This window comes from Trichosurus vulpecula, chromosome 8 (assembly GCF_011100635.1).
Source record: "Trichosurus vulpecula isolate mTriVul1 chromosome 8, mTriVul1.pri, whole genome shotgun sequence".
Taxonomy (NCBI): Eukaryota; Metazoa; Chordata; class Mammalia; order Diprotodontia; family Phalangeridae; genus Trichosurus; species Trichosurus vulpecula.
In genome coordinates this window covers 253,936,579-253,951,001 of record NC_050580.1, presented here as the reverse complement: position 1 = coordinate 253,951,001, position 14,423 = coordinate 253,936,579, and the positions used below count along the sequence as shown (strand labels likewise).

Here is a 14,423-nt window from a genome sequence, read left to right as displayed (position 1 = left end):
TTTAGTCAAGGGGTTCTTAAACTGGGGTTCAGACATCATCAAGTGGTCCACAAACAGATTTCAGGATATTTGTGATATTGAAAAGAAAAAAAATGACATCTTTGCTTTTACTAACTCTTGGTTTCCATTGTAATCTTATGGATTTTATTTTATGCATTTAAAAACACAATTCCAAGAAGAGGTCCATACGCTTCGCCAGACCATCACTGGGGTCTGTGGTACAGAACAAGTTAAAAACTCCTAAGCCAGTCTAATCCATTCATCTCAAAGACGAAGAGACAGAGACCCAGACAGGAAGATGGCTCGACCAGAGTCACTCACCAAGGTAGAGTCAGTGCTGGGCTAACTCAATCTATGAATTAATCACCCAGGTGTCCTCATTCCCAGCATTGTGTCCTTTCCCCTTATATCATGAAGGCAGAATTCATGCTTTAACCAACAACAACCAGCTCATAGAACACTGCAAGCCGGATTGTTGAGACATCCCTAAATTATCTCATTCTTTAAGGAACCAGATGGTAACATGCTTGTATGCTCAATCCTGCTTGGCACAGAATTTTCCAAAAAATTGCATGGCTGGTTTTCTTGAAGGTAGCCTGGTCTGGTACAAAGGACATTGGACTGGCAACTGGGAGACCTGAGTTCCAGTCCCTACTCTGCCACTTGTTAGCTGAATGATCTTGGACAACTCCCCTCACCTTCTCAGACTTCGATTTCCTCCTTTGTAAAATAAAGGGGTTGTACTAGATGGTGTCTAAGTTCCCTTCCAGCCTTGCTATTCCATGGTTCAAAGGTCAGTTTAGTCATTGCCAATCGGCTCACCAAATTGGAGATATCCTCTGCTGATTATTAAGCACAGCAAGCTGCTCCAGGTTCCTTGGCAGCAATTCCCTTGAAAGTTGGACTCTTTCCTTCTCTTGCTTCTTTCCTGCTTCTCTCCTCCTCACAAAAATCTATTGTCTTAAATCCATTGCCTCAGGGCATAGCTGGGTGACTGACTAAATACTTTAAGCAATTAATTCAAGCTCAGATATTAATTACTTCCAGCCATTTCATTTTAGTGATTTATTATAATAGTTCACATCCCAGCAATCTTAAGGTCTATAAAGCTTCTACATACACTAAGTCATTACATGTTCTCCCCATTTTGCAGATGAGAAAATTGAGGTTCAGAGAGATAAGTGACTCACTTAAGTCAATGTCAAAGACAAATATGAACCCACATGTCCTTACTATAAGTCCTGGGATCTTTCCACTACCCCCACGCTGTCTCCCAACAGGTCTTAAAGAGCTGCTTTTCCTAGATCACATTTGCATCTTAGCAAGAAGCTTGGATGTCTTCCTCCAAAAGCCTTGGAGAGATGACAGTCCTGGGGACAGTGTGGATGGCATCTGGATGTTCTGAGGTGGGGAAAGTGGGCTCTTGGCCCTTCTTAAGTCACACCACAGCATCAGCCTCCTCTTCCACTTGCAAAAGAGACTACAGGCCAGTGTTGTCCATGTCATTCTTGTCCTTACTGGATGAGAGAGATTATTCCCTTTCTCTGGCTGAGATCCCCAGACTGCAGCTCTCAGCATGGGAATTTGGACAGGTTAGCTAATCCTCCAGCCTCTCCTGCTTCAGGTATCCAGTTTCATCGTCCCTTTAGAGCTCAGAATATCAGGGTATTGAACCCTCTTCCCCTGTACAAAGGTTTTCAAAAAGCTTCTCTTGGCCTTTCCAGCCACGGGCTTAAATACTAGCATCAAAGCCCTCAATCTCTAATGTCGGATTGGACCCCTTTGACCTTGCCAGACCTCATAATGCTTTTACATTCCTCCTAAGAACTTAGGATATTTCAAAGGCAGAGCTAAGATGGCAGAGGAAAGGCAGAGACCCACCTCAGTTCTCCCCCAAACTCCTCCAAATACCTTTAAATAATGACTCTAGACAAATTCTAGAGTGGCAGAACCCACGAGAAGATGGGATGAAACAATTTTCCAGCCCAAGACAACTTAGAAGGTCAGCAGGAAAAGTCTACTGCACCAGGGTGCGAGAGGAGCACAGTCCAACACAAGCCATGCCAGCACAGACCAGGAGCAGGCCTCAGGGCAAGTGAATCCATGACAGCAGTGGCAGGGTCCAGACCCCTCAGCCCACAGATGGTAAGAGGAATGGACAATGGGTCAGAAGGAGATTTGCAGGGGTTCCTTTGCTGGCACCAGGGGCAGGACTCTGTTGCATTGCCTACTTGGATCTGGGTCACAGTCCTGAGTCTTAGTTCCAATGGGAGGAGGAGCACTAGAACATCAGAGTTTGCAGCTACAGGGGAGCAGGGACCCTGGTCCAGGGTTGAAAACAGTGCTTGTAGTCACTCACAAACCAGTGCACAGTGCAAGAGAGTAGTAAACACATCTCTCCCTAGATCATACCACCTTGGAAGAGGCAAAAACTGATAGATCCACAGAATTACCTCTGAAAACATCTGCACAAAAAACCTGAAGCTTGGGACAGTGCTCCCTCCACTTGGGAAGCACAATCCCACTTCAGCATAGAGTTAAAGGTCAAGAAATAGGCTGGAAAATGAGCAAACAACAGAAAAAATTCTGACGATGGAATGTTACTATGGTGACAAGGAAGCTAAAAACAGACTCAGAAGAAGACAACAAAGTCAAAATTCCTGCATCCAAAGCCTCAGGGAAAATACGAATTGGTGTCAGGCCATGGAAGAGCTCAAAAAGGATTTTAAAAATCAAGTAAGAGAGGTAGAGGAAAAATTGGGAAGAGAAATTAGAGTGATGCAAGAAAATGATGGAAAAAATGAGTCAACAGCTTGGTAAAGGAGGCACAAAAAATATTGAATAAAATAACACCTTGAAAAACAGAATAGGCAAATGGTTAAAGAGGCACAGAAATCCAATGAAGAGGAGAATGCCTTGAAAAGCAGAACTGGCCAAATGGAAAAAATTCACCAAAGAGAAGAACTATTTAAAAAATAGAATTGGCCAAATGGAAAAGGAGTTAGAAAAGTGCACTGAAAAAAAAATTCCTTAAAAGTTAAAATTGGCAAGCAGAAGCTAATGACTTTATGAGACATCAACAAAAAATCAAATAAAATCAAAAGAATAGAAAAATAGAAGAATATGTGAAATATCTCATTGGAAAAACAATTGACCTGTAAAATAGTTCCAGGAGAGATAATTTAAGAATTATTGGACTATCTGAAAGTCATGATCAAAAAAGAAAAAAAAACAAGGCATCATCTTTCAAGAAATTATCAAGGAAAACTACCCTGACATTCTAAAGCCAGAGGGTAAAATAGAAATTGAAAGAATCTACTGATCATCTCCTGAAAGAGATCCCACAATGAAAACTCCCAGAAATATTATAGTAAAATTCCAGACCTGCCAGATCAAGGAGAAAATACTGCAAGTAACCAAAAGAAATAATTCAGATATTGTGGATCCACAGTCAGTATAACACGATACTTATCAGCTTCTACATTAAAGGATCGGAGGGCTTAGAATATAATATTCCTGAAGGCAAAGGTGCTAGGATTACAATCAAGAATCACCTACCCAGCAAAACTGAGTGTAATTCTTCAGGGGAAAAAAATGGACATTCAATGAAATAGAGGATTTTTAAGCATTCCTGATGAAAAGACTGGAGCTGAATAGAAAATTTGACTTTCAAACACAAGATGCAAAATAAGCATAAAAAGGTAAATAGGAAAGAGAAGTCATAATGGATTCAATAAGTTTAAATTGTTTGTATTCCTACATGGGAAAATTATATTTATAACTCTTAAAAACTTTCTCAGTATTAGGGCAGTTAGAAGGAGTATATATAGACAGAAAGCAAAGGTGTGAGGTGAATGGTATGATTATCTAAACAAACAAAATTAAGGGATGAGAAAGAAGAATGCACTGGGAAAAGTGGAAAGGGAGAGGTGGAATGGGATAATTTATCTGACATAAAAGAGGACTGAAAGAGATTTTGCAGTGGAGGGGGAAATGAAGGAAGCAGGGAGATCAGCAAATGAACCTTACTCTCATTAGAATTGGCTCAAAGAGAGAATAATATATACACTCAGCTGGCTGTAGAAATCTATCTTACCGTACAGGAAAGTTGGAAGGGAAGGGGATAAGAGAAGGGGGTCAGAGGTGATAGAAGGGAGAGCAGTTTGGGGGAGGTAAAAATCAGAAGCAAAAACGTTTGAGAATGGGCAGGGTAAAAGGGGAGAGAGAGTCAGATAAAGAGGGGGAAAATAAGATGGAGGGAAATACAAAGTTTGTAATCGTTGCGAGTTTCTCTGATAAAGACTTCATTTCTCAAGCATATAGAAAACTGAGTCAAATTTATAGAAATAAGAGCCATTCCTCAATTGAGAAATGATCAAAGGATATGAATGGACAGTTTTCAAAGTAATCAAAGCTATCTATTGTCATACGAAAAAAAATGTTCTAAATCACTATTGATGTGGGAAATTGGAAATTAAAACAATTGTCAGATACTACCTCACACCTGTCAGATTGGCTAATATGACGGAAAAGGAAAATGACAAATGTCAGAGGGGATGTGGGAAAAATAAAACACTAATGTTTTATGGTGAAGTTGTATACTGATTCAACCATTCTGAAGAGCAATTTGGAACTATACCCAAAGGACTATAAAATCATGCATACTCTTTGACCAAACAATACTGCTACTAGGTCTGTATCCCAAAGAGAAAAAAAGCAAAAAGGAAAAGGACCTATGTGTACAAAAATATTTATAGTGGCTCTTTTTGTGGTGGCAAAGAATTGGAAATTGAAGGAATGTCCATCAATTGGGGAATGGCAGAGAACGTGTTGTATATGATTGCAATTGAATACTATCGTGCTATAAGAAATGATGAGCAGGATGCTCTCAGAAAAACATGGGAAGACTTACATGAACTGATGCAAAGCGAAATTAGCAGATGCAAGAGAACACTGTAACAGCTCTGTTGTATGATGATCTACTATGAATAACTTAGCTATTCTCAGCAACACAGTGATCCAAGACAATTCTGTAGGAAAGGTGCTATCCATCTCCAGAGAAAACTGGCAGATCCTGAATGCAGATCAAAGATACTTTTTCTTTACTTCCTTTATTTTTCTTGAGTTTTTTTGTCAGTGTTTTCTTTCACAGAATGACTTACATGGAAATGTGTTTTGCATGACTACTTGTGTATAACCTATGTCAAATTGCTTGCCGTCTCTATGGCAGGGGGAGAGGAGGGAGGGAGAGAATTTGGAACTCAAATTTGAAAAAACAGAATGTCAAAATTGTTTTTATATGTAATTAGAAAAAATATTAAATAAGATTTGAAAATAAAAATAAAAGCATCATATTTCAATTTTTATCCTATTTATTTGTGTCTGTGCCTCACATACCTCCTCCTCCTCCTCCTCAAGGGCAGGGATTTATATTGTTTTTATCTCATAGCTCCTAGGATAATGTGAATCCTTCTACTGGCCAACCATCTGATGATGAGCCTCTCCTTCTTTAGTTAAGCTGGTCCTTGAACAGCAGAAACAGTATGTCCCCAGTACCATCTTCAAAGCTTTCTTTTAGGAAGGACCTGTCAGAGTTTGAGCCCTGCTGGCACAACATGTGAGAGCCCAGGGTCAGGTGCCTGCCATTATCAAGCAGACATCAGAATAGAACTTTTATGGATCCATAATTCCCAAGAAACATTTGCCGAATGAATGAGCCAAAAATAATAACACATCTCTTTAATCACTTAAAGATTTACAAAGCACTTTCCTCACCATCACTTTGGGAGGTAAATGGTATAGGGATTATTAACCCCATTTTACAGACTGGGTAACTGAGTCTCAGAAAGGTGAAGGAAATTGGCCATAATCACAAAGCCAGTAAGTCTACCAACTAGGATTCAAACCCAGGTCTCCTAGCATCAAGTCTTTGGTTCTTTCCGCTACACTTAGTAGTCACTTTGCTTTGGTTTTCTCATCTGTAAAACAGAAATAATAACAGTACTTACCTCTGGGATTTTTATAAGGAGAAAATGAGATTCTATTTTTAAATGCCTAGCACAGTGCCGGGCACACAGTAAACACTATACAGATGTTGTCTATTATTATCATTACCATTATTATTACTACTACTGTTTTTACTACCCTGCCTGGATGGATGGATGGATGGAAGGATGGATGGATAGAAGGATGGATGGATGGAAGGATGGATGGATAGAAGGATGGAAGGATGGATGGATGGATGGATGGATGGATGGATGGATGGATGGAAGGATGGATGGATGGATGGATGGATGGATGGATAGAAGGATGGATGGATGGATGGATGGATGGATGGATGGATGGATGGATGGATGGATGGAAGGATGGATGGATGGATAGAAGGATGGATGGATAGATGGATGGATGGATGGATGGATGGATGGATGGATGGATGGATAGATGTGTGATTAGTTGATTGGGTATTGAATTAGGTGAAAAACTAAGTGTTTTCTAATTAATTTGATTGACTCGGGCAGCCAATCCAAATCATTCAGGCTATAAAATTCCACTCTGACTCATATCTCCCCTAGGACTCTAACCACGCTGAGGCATTTCAGTTCAAGGAAATGAGATAGAGCCCTAATTATGGAGAAGTAAAAGAACCCTCTTGCTTTGGTAAGGGCCCAACTGAGATTAGATAACATGAATGTTACGTAATGGACCCAGTCAGTACAATTTGGTGACTTCCTCAAGCTCCATTCAATTACACAAACACACACATGCTCACAAACACACATGCGCACACCTCTCTAACCTTCAATCATCTCATCTCTCTATAATCTTCCTATCTAATCCTTAGCTTTCCCTATCTAGTGGCTCTTTCCCTGCTGACTACAAATACCCTAAATCTTTCCTCATCCTCCCTAGATCATACTCTCCCCTCAAGATCTTGGATCTTTCCTCCCTTTTTCATCCAAATTCCTAGAAAAAAAGGCTGCCAATACTTGTTGCCTCCATTTGTCTCATTCATTTCTCAGCTTTCACAGCCTGGGTTCCAACCTTCTCTCTCATCTAAAACTACTCTCTCCAAAGTCACCAATGATCTCAAATGACCAAATCTAAGTAGCCTTTTCATGATCTTTCTTCTTCACCTCTCTGCAGCATTTGACACTGTAGTCTTCCTATATAATTTCTTCTTTCAGGCTTTCATGACATCAATCTTTCTTGGTTCTATTTTTCCAGTGGTTCCTTCTTGGTCTTCTTTGGTGCATCATTATCCATGCTATGCCCACCATCTATAGGTATACCAGAAGTCCTACCCTTCATCTTCTCTCTCCTCTCTCTTGGGGACCTCAGTAACCCCCACCCCGCCCCAGTCTTAAGTATTAACTCTATGCTGATGACTCCCAAATCTCTACCTATCTATCATCTATCTATCGATCTATCTATCTATCTATCATCTATCATCTATCATCTATCTATCTATCTCTCTCCTCTCTCTTGGGGACCTCAGTAACCCCCACCCCGCCCCAGTCTTAAGTATTAACTCTATGCTGATGACTCCCAAATCTCTACCTATCTATCATCTATCTATCGATCTATCTATCTATCTATCATCTATCATCTATCATCTATCTATCTATCTATATATATATATATATATAATAGCTAGCATTGACGTTGCATTTTAAGTTTTGCAAGGCACTTTTACACATATCAGCTCATTTGATCGTCACAACAACCCTGGGACATAGGGCTATTATTATTGTTATCCTCATTTTACAGATTAGGAAACTGAGGCAGACAGAGGTTAAGTGACTTGCCTAGGGTCATACAGCTAATTCTGAGGTAGAATTTGATCTCATCTTCCTGACTCCCGGTCCAGCACTCTATACATCGTACCACCTAGTTGCCTATACATTTACATATATAAATGTGCATGCAGGTAGGTAGGTAAGTATCCCTAGTGTCTTTCCTGAGCTCCAGTCCCACATCACTAATTGCCTATTGGACATTTCAAACTAGATGGCCCATTGTTGGTGCTTAGTCATTTTCAGTCATGTCCCCAACTCTTTGTTGACTGCATTAGAGGTTTTCTTGGCAAAGATACTAGAGTGGTTTGCCATTTCCTTCTATAGCTCATTTTTACAGATAAGGAAACTGAGGCAAACTAGGTGAAGTTACTTGCTCAAGGTCACACAACTAGCGTCTGAGGCCAGATTTGAATTCAAGTCTTCCTAACGCCAAGCCAGTCACTCGACGTCCTGTAGGCTTCTCAAATTCAACATGCCTCAAACCAAACTCTTTGCCTCAAAATTCATTTCTCTTCTGACCTTCCCTAACATTGTCAAGGGCACCACCATCCTTCTAGTCTTCTAGGTTCTTAACCTCAGCATCCTCCTCAACCCCACATATTAATCAGCTGATAGATCTTGCCATTTCTACCTCCACAACATCCCTTGTACGTGACCCCCTCTCTCCACTGACAGTCACTGCCCTGATTCAGGCCCCCATCACCTCTTGTTTGAGCTATTGCAGTAGCCTCTCAACTGGTCTCCCCGCCCCCAGTCTCTCCCCTCTCCCATCCATCCCCCACCCAGCTGCCAAGATGATTTTCCTAAACCAAACATCTTACCACAACACTCCCCCACTCAATGAACTTCAGCGGGTCCCTTTTCCTCCAATACCAAATATAAACTGCTCTGATGGACATTTAAAATGCTTCACCACCTGGTTCCCACTTACCTTTGCAGCCTCATTACATGTAGCTCCTTTTCACAAATTCTATGGTCCAGTCAAAATGGCCTTCTTACTATTCCTCATACCTAACACAGTGTCTGTTTCCTTGCCTTCTCGTGGCTATGTCCCATGACTAGAATATAATCGTGTCTTAGGATCTGTAGCTCCTTGTGCCACCTAGCCAGCCATTGTACCTCTCTCATGTCCATCCCTTCTTTGCTGCTTTCACAGTTACAAAACTAGCTAGGCCTTAATCTCCTTTCTTCTGGGCTGTTGCAATAGCCTCCTAATTGGACTCCATGTTTCTGGGTTCCACAGAGGCACCAAAATAATCTTCGTAATGCATGGGTCTGGCTATATTACTCCACCGCTCAGAAATCTTCAGTTGTTCCTAGATGCCTGACTAAAATACAGACACCTCTGCTTGGCCTTTAAAGCCCTTCACATGGTGTCTCCAACCTAACTTTCCAGACATACTTCACATTACTTACTTTCACATGCCGAGGGCCAAAATGGCCCTGTCTCCTCTCTCCGTGACTTAGCACAGGCAGTTCCCCATGCCTGCAATTCCTGCTCCCTTTTCACCTCCGCTGCTTAGAATGTCTAGCTTCCTTCAAGGTCCAGTTCTGGTTGCACGTCCTATGGCAAACCTTTCCAGATCTTTCCCACCAGTAAATGCTCTCTCCCCCTTCAAATTACCTCTCATTGACTTCTATGGCTATAGATAGATGTATCACCCAAATGGATTATGGGGCCTAGCACCTAGAGCAGCACCTTACACATGATAGGCAAGAATTAAATGTTGTTGAAACAGAGGAGGAACTGAGGAAAGATTGGGCAATGACCCAAGAATCTGTAAGTGACTGAATGAACCTGTGTGGAGATGGTAGATGAGTGGGTAGGTCAACTGTGTGAAGGAATAAAAGAGGGTAAGTCATTAAGAAAAGCTATTGAAGGGAAGTGGTTGATGAAGAAAGGATATTTGGGAGGGAAAATCAGAGGAGAAAGATGAAGAGACTAGAGAGAATTGCAGAAAGGGGATAGAAGAGCCCCACCCTCTTCGCCCCCACCAAAATAAAAACAAATAAATCCTAGTGGTTGGAAAGGAAGGAAAGAAGGGAGGAAGAAAAGGATGGGGGGAGGAAGGTACAAGGAAGGAAGGAAGAGAAAAGGGAGAAACTAGGTGTCAAAAAAAGGAAAAAGCATGAGAAAAGGACAGATGGTTTCATTCATTTTATAGAAAACTTGGTACACAAAAGTGTAATAAATCCCATATGCACGAGTCCCAAATCTATATAATTATATACCACACAAAAATGCTGAGAAATAGAAAAAGTAATTTAGATATCTTAGTCAAATTGCTCAATCCCACCAAAGCTTCAGTTCCCTCCTCCTCACCCTGCCCCTTCACAGGGTCGTTATGAGCATCCAACCAGAAAATGGTCATGAAAGTACATTAATAACAGTAGTTAATGTTTAAATAGCATTTTATAGATGTTCCCTCATTTGGTCCTCATAACCTCACAATAGTTGCTATTACTATCTGTGGTTTGCAGATGAGAGAAACTGAGGCTGAGAGAAGTTTAAATGACTGCCTAAGGTTAACAACCAGTATGTGTCTGGGGCAGGATTCAAATTCACATCTTCCTGGCTCCAAACCCCAGTATACTAGATAGCATTACAATATGCTGCCTCCCGTTATAGCCATTAGGTTTTATAAAAATGTGAACTTGTTTTATTATACTTATTATTGATAACAGCATCTTAATTTGTCATGAAATACTTCTTCTAAACCTTGAGGGTCCATTCATCATCATTCTCTCAGGTCTCTAAGAGGTCATCTGCTCTACCTCCCTGACTTGGGGTGGGGCCCTTGTCCTAGTTAACACCTCCTTAGCTGACATCCTGCATTACCATTTCGGGACAAATGCCAACAAGTCTGCTTTGGTCTGAAATTCCCATTGAAAGCATGAGGCATCAGTGGGCCACTTGACCCAGTTTTGGGTCGTGGGCTTCCCATAAAGTTAAGCATTTGCTCTTATTGCAAAGAGCTCAGGAGGTCACGGGGCTAAAAAACAAAGTTGGCTTTTCTCAGTTTTAGTATAGATTCCTAGACTCCCCAGGAATTCACTCAAACAGCTGTTGACCCCCAACCCGAGCACGGTGATCTGGCAGTGTGTACCCAAAAGACACATGTAGGGAATTAACTCTCTGTGTCCAGGAGGTAAAATATGCACAAGGGTCATAGGGACGCCTCGAAGTAGACAAGTGTGGGAAGGACCTGGCAGCTGCGATTCTCCCCTGACCTCCAGCCATAAAAAACTCAAGCACCCAGATTTAGAATCGCTACACAGAGACTAATCAGTTAAGCATTTTCATTGGCTCGTAGGACCACAGGATTTAAAGTTGGATGGGACCTAGAAATTCTTCAGTCCAGAGGTTAACCTTCTCTGTGTCATGAACCTCTTTGGCAATCTGGTCAAGTCTATGGGCCCCTTCTCAGGGTATTTAAATGCATAAGACAAAATACTCTGGATTACAAAGGAAACTGATCATATTGAAATAAAGTTATCAAAATATTTTTTTAAAACAGGTTCATAGATCCCTGATCTAGTTCAGCCCCATTAAACAGATGAGGAAACAGAACCGGTAAGTAGATTCAGCCAAGGTCATATATAGTGAGCGGCAGGTTCATGACTCAGACCCAGGTTTTCTGACTTCAATTCCTGTTCTCTGACCATGGTAAAATTATCCCTTCCCAACACCTGCTCCCAGCTCCAACGCATAGGCTTTCTACTTCTGCCTTACAGTATCTGGTCACTTCCAGCACATTTCATATAAAAGAAAAGTCCCTGCTCTCTACCGGTGACCTACCTCTTTACGCTTTTAGAAATTAAAATATATTTTTTTAATTAACAGAAATCTATTTGCTCTCCCACTGGCTCCCCACCACCACTCCATTGAGAAAAAAGTAAAGGAAAAGCAAATTCCTTGCAACAAATAACAAATCCTCCTCACACTAAAGAATAGGCCGAATTGATGGATTTTAATAGCAATGTCTTTCTGGAGAAGTCATTTCTAGGTACCTATTTAGAATTATAATTAAGCAGGGTGCCTGTGGCTCTGACTCCTGATGCAATGACAGATGACGTAAGCCAAGCCGGAGCTGTGCTCAGTGCCTAGGGAAGAAGCGAGAGGTTCCAGTGGAGACCCTCTCCCTCCCCCACCTCCTGCAAGTAAATAGTTCCACTCTCGCCACAGCTGTCCAGACTCATCCAACCGTTCTGGAAGTACATTTGCAACATCTAATAATACTGTCAAGTTGTGATTCTGCAGCAAGCCACTGATTTGAAAGGTTATACAGGCAGAGAGCTGCGGTCATTCTTCCCATAACTCAAGGTGCTTATAAATTTAATTGCTAACTTCAATCCATATGAGTTTTTAACAATATTATTTAAAAAAGCACAATGTACTACGAATCAGGAATCCGTGAGAACTAGTCCCAGTCCTGCCCCTAACCGGCTGTGTACGGCTTGGGCAAGTCACTTCCCTACTCCTGCACTCGGGTTCCTACCCTATAAAATGAATATTTTTGACTAGATGGTCTAGCCCAGGTTTAGAAGTCTATGTGTGACTTTTTCCACCCAGGTAGGACCATACGGCCCTTGCAATTCTAACAACTAATGCATCAAACACTCTTTACTATAATCACAGAAAGCACTGTTTGAGGTGTGTGTGTGTGTGTGTGTGTGTGTGTGTGTGTGTGTGTGTGTGTGTATGTGAGAGAAAGAAGGAGAGAGAGAGAGATTGAGAGGGAGAGAGGGAGAGAGAGAGGGAGAAAGAGGGGAAGCAGAGGGAGAGAGGGGGAGACAGAGAGAGAGAGGGGGGAGAGAGAGAGAGAGTGTGTGAGAGAGAGAGAGAGAGAGAGAGAGAGAGAGAGTGAGAGAGAGAGAGAGAGAGAGAGATAGAGAGAGAGGAGGGAGAGGGAGAGAGAGAGTGTCTGTGTGTCTGTGAGTCTGTATGTCTGTGTGTCTGTGTGATTTCACTGATCTGGAGAATCCCCGATGACGAAACTCCCTCCGCTGTCATAAAGAAGCAACACCTTGGTATCCTGCAGTCGGCTGGGGCACTGAAAAGTTAAGTCATTTGCCCAGAGTCGCACAACCAGTTTGTGTCAGCGGCAGGGCTTGAATTCAAATCTTCCTGACTCCAAAGCCCACCATCTGTAATTACCACACTGCCTCTCTCTGTGGACATTTGTACAAACAAACCTTCATGCTCAGTGAACAGAACCCCTTCCCTTAAAGTCCTCTATGTGCTGTCTGCTACACCTGCAGGCACATCAAGTTGGCAGCAGCATCACAGTTAACCCCTGCCGCTTCAGACTTAGAAGCTGATCACTTAAGTGAGAATCTGAACAAAAGCTTTCATGTAACTATAGCCAACATCTCATCTTCCATCCACTTTCCCCAGAATTAGATTTAAATCATGCACCAAGCATTAGGGTTAAAGACAGAGAGGAAGGAGGGAAGAAAGACAGAAGAAAAAAAGATAACTGCTTTTATTTGCAAGAAGTTCCGAGTAAATATTTCCACCACCACCCCCCCTTTACCACTAACAGCTCAGGCTTTGGCAGCTAGCAAAACAGTCTTTTTTGCAAGTTCTGGAAAAGAAAGCTGAAAACATACATTACCTGTGAGGTTCTGAAACAAGAGAACAATGCCCCCAAAAGAAGGACTTCCTTGATTGTGTCTTCAGATATTCATTGCTTTCCTTCCCCTTCCTCTCCCACCTCAAACCCTAATTTTTCATCTCTCTCCTTTCCCCGAGTGTCTCAATGTGTTACAGCGCAGCTTTGAAACACTCCTCTTTCAAGCTGAGTTTATTTCGGGACCACCGCATGACCAGTGATGACAAGCCAAAATATAAGTTGTTATGAATCTCAGATTTCCTGTCTGAAGATTACCCTACAGAAGCTTTTATCCATCTTTCAGTCCCCCTCAGTTACATTAATTTGTTGAACTTCTCTTCATAAAGTATACTGTAGCTAAATGGCACAGCGTTGCCCTCGTGTTACAACATCATTTGTGATCCTTGACATGTAGGCCATATATGGACATGTTTCTGGAACGATCCAAAAAAGCAAGAGTGGAAAGAGGGGAGAGGGAGGAGGTGGAAGAAGAGAGAGAGAGAGAGAGAGAGAGAGAGAGAGAGAGAGAGAGAGAGAGAGAGAGAGAGAGAGAAGGGAGAAGAGAGAGAGAGGAGAAGGAGAGGAGAGGAGAGGAGAGGAGAGGAGAGGAGAGGAGAGAGGAGAGGAGAGGAGAGGAGAGGAGAGGAGAGGAGAGGAGAGGAGAGATTGGGGGGAAAGGCAGGGAGGGAGGATGGGGCTATAAATGAGTCTGGTTTAAAGGAGTTTTTAAAAATGAATGAAGAATGTCTGAAGAATGGAGGATGGCGTGGTGTAGGTGGGTAGGGAAAGGAAACCATGCCTGCTCCATTTTTCTATCAGAGTATTCCTTTGTTTTTTAGCCATCATTGTTGTTCAGTCCTTTCAGTCACATCCGACTCTCCTTGACCCCACTTGGGATTTTCTTGGCAAAGACACTGGAGTGGTTTGCCATTTCCTTCTCCAGCTCATTTTACAGATGAGGAAACTGAGGCAAATAAGATTAAATGACTTGCCCAGGGTTACACAGCTGGGA

At 41.9% G+C, this 14,423-nt stretch overlaps 1 protein-coding gene across 3 annotated transcripts in view; it reads right to left on the bottom strand.

Moving 5' to 3' along the window:
• The window catches only part of ASB2 (ankyrin repeat and SOCS box containing 2), a 93,767-nt gene extending 79,988 nt beyond the window's left edge, over positions 1 to 13,779 (bottom strand). For 2 of the 3 annotated variants that reach the window (XM_036735718.1, XM_036735717.1), the window contains exon 1: positions 13,415 to 13,746. The gene's annotated coding sequence lies outside the window, so the exon portion shown is untranslated. Of the gene's footprint in view, positions 1 to 13,414 lie in introns of all 3 variants that reach the window. The other variant, XM_036735716.1, reaches the window with a different exon arrangement.
• Positions 13,780 to 14,423: the final 644 nt, after the last annotated feature.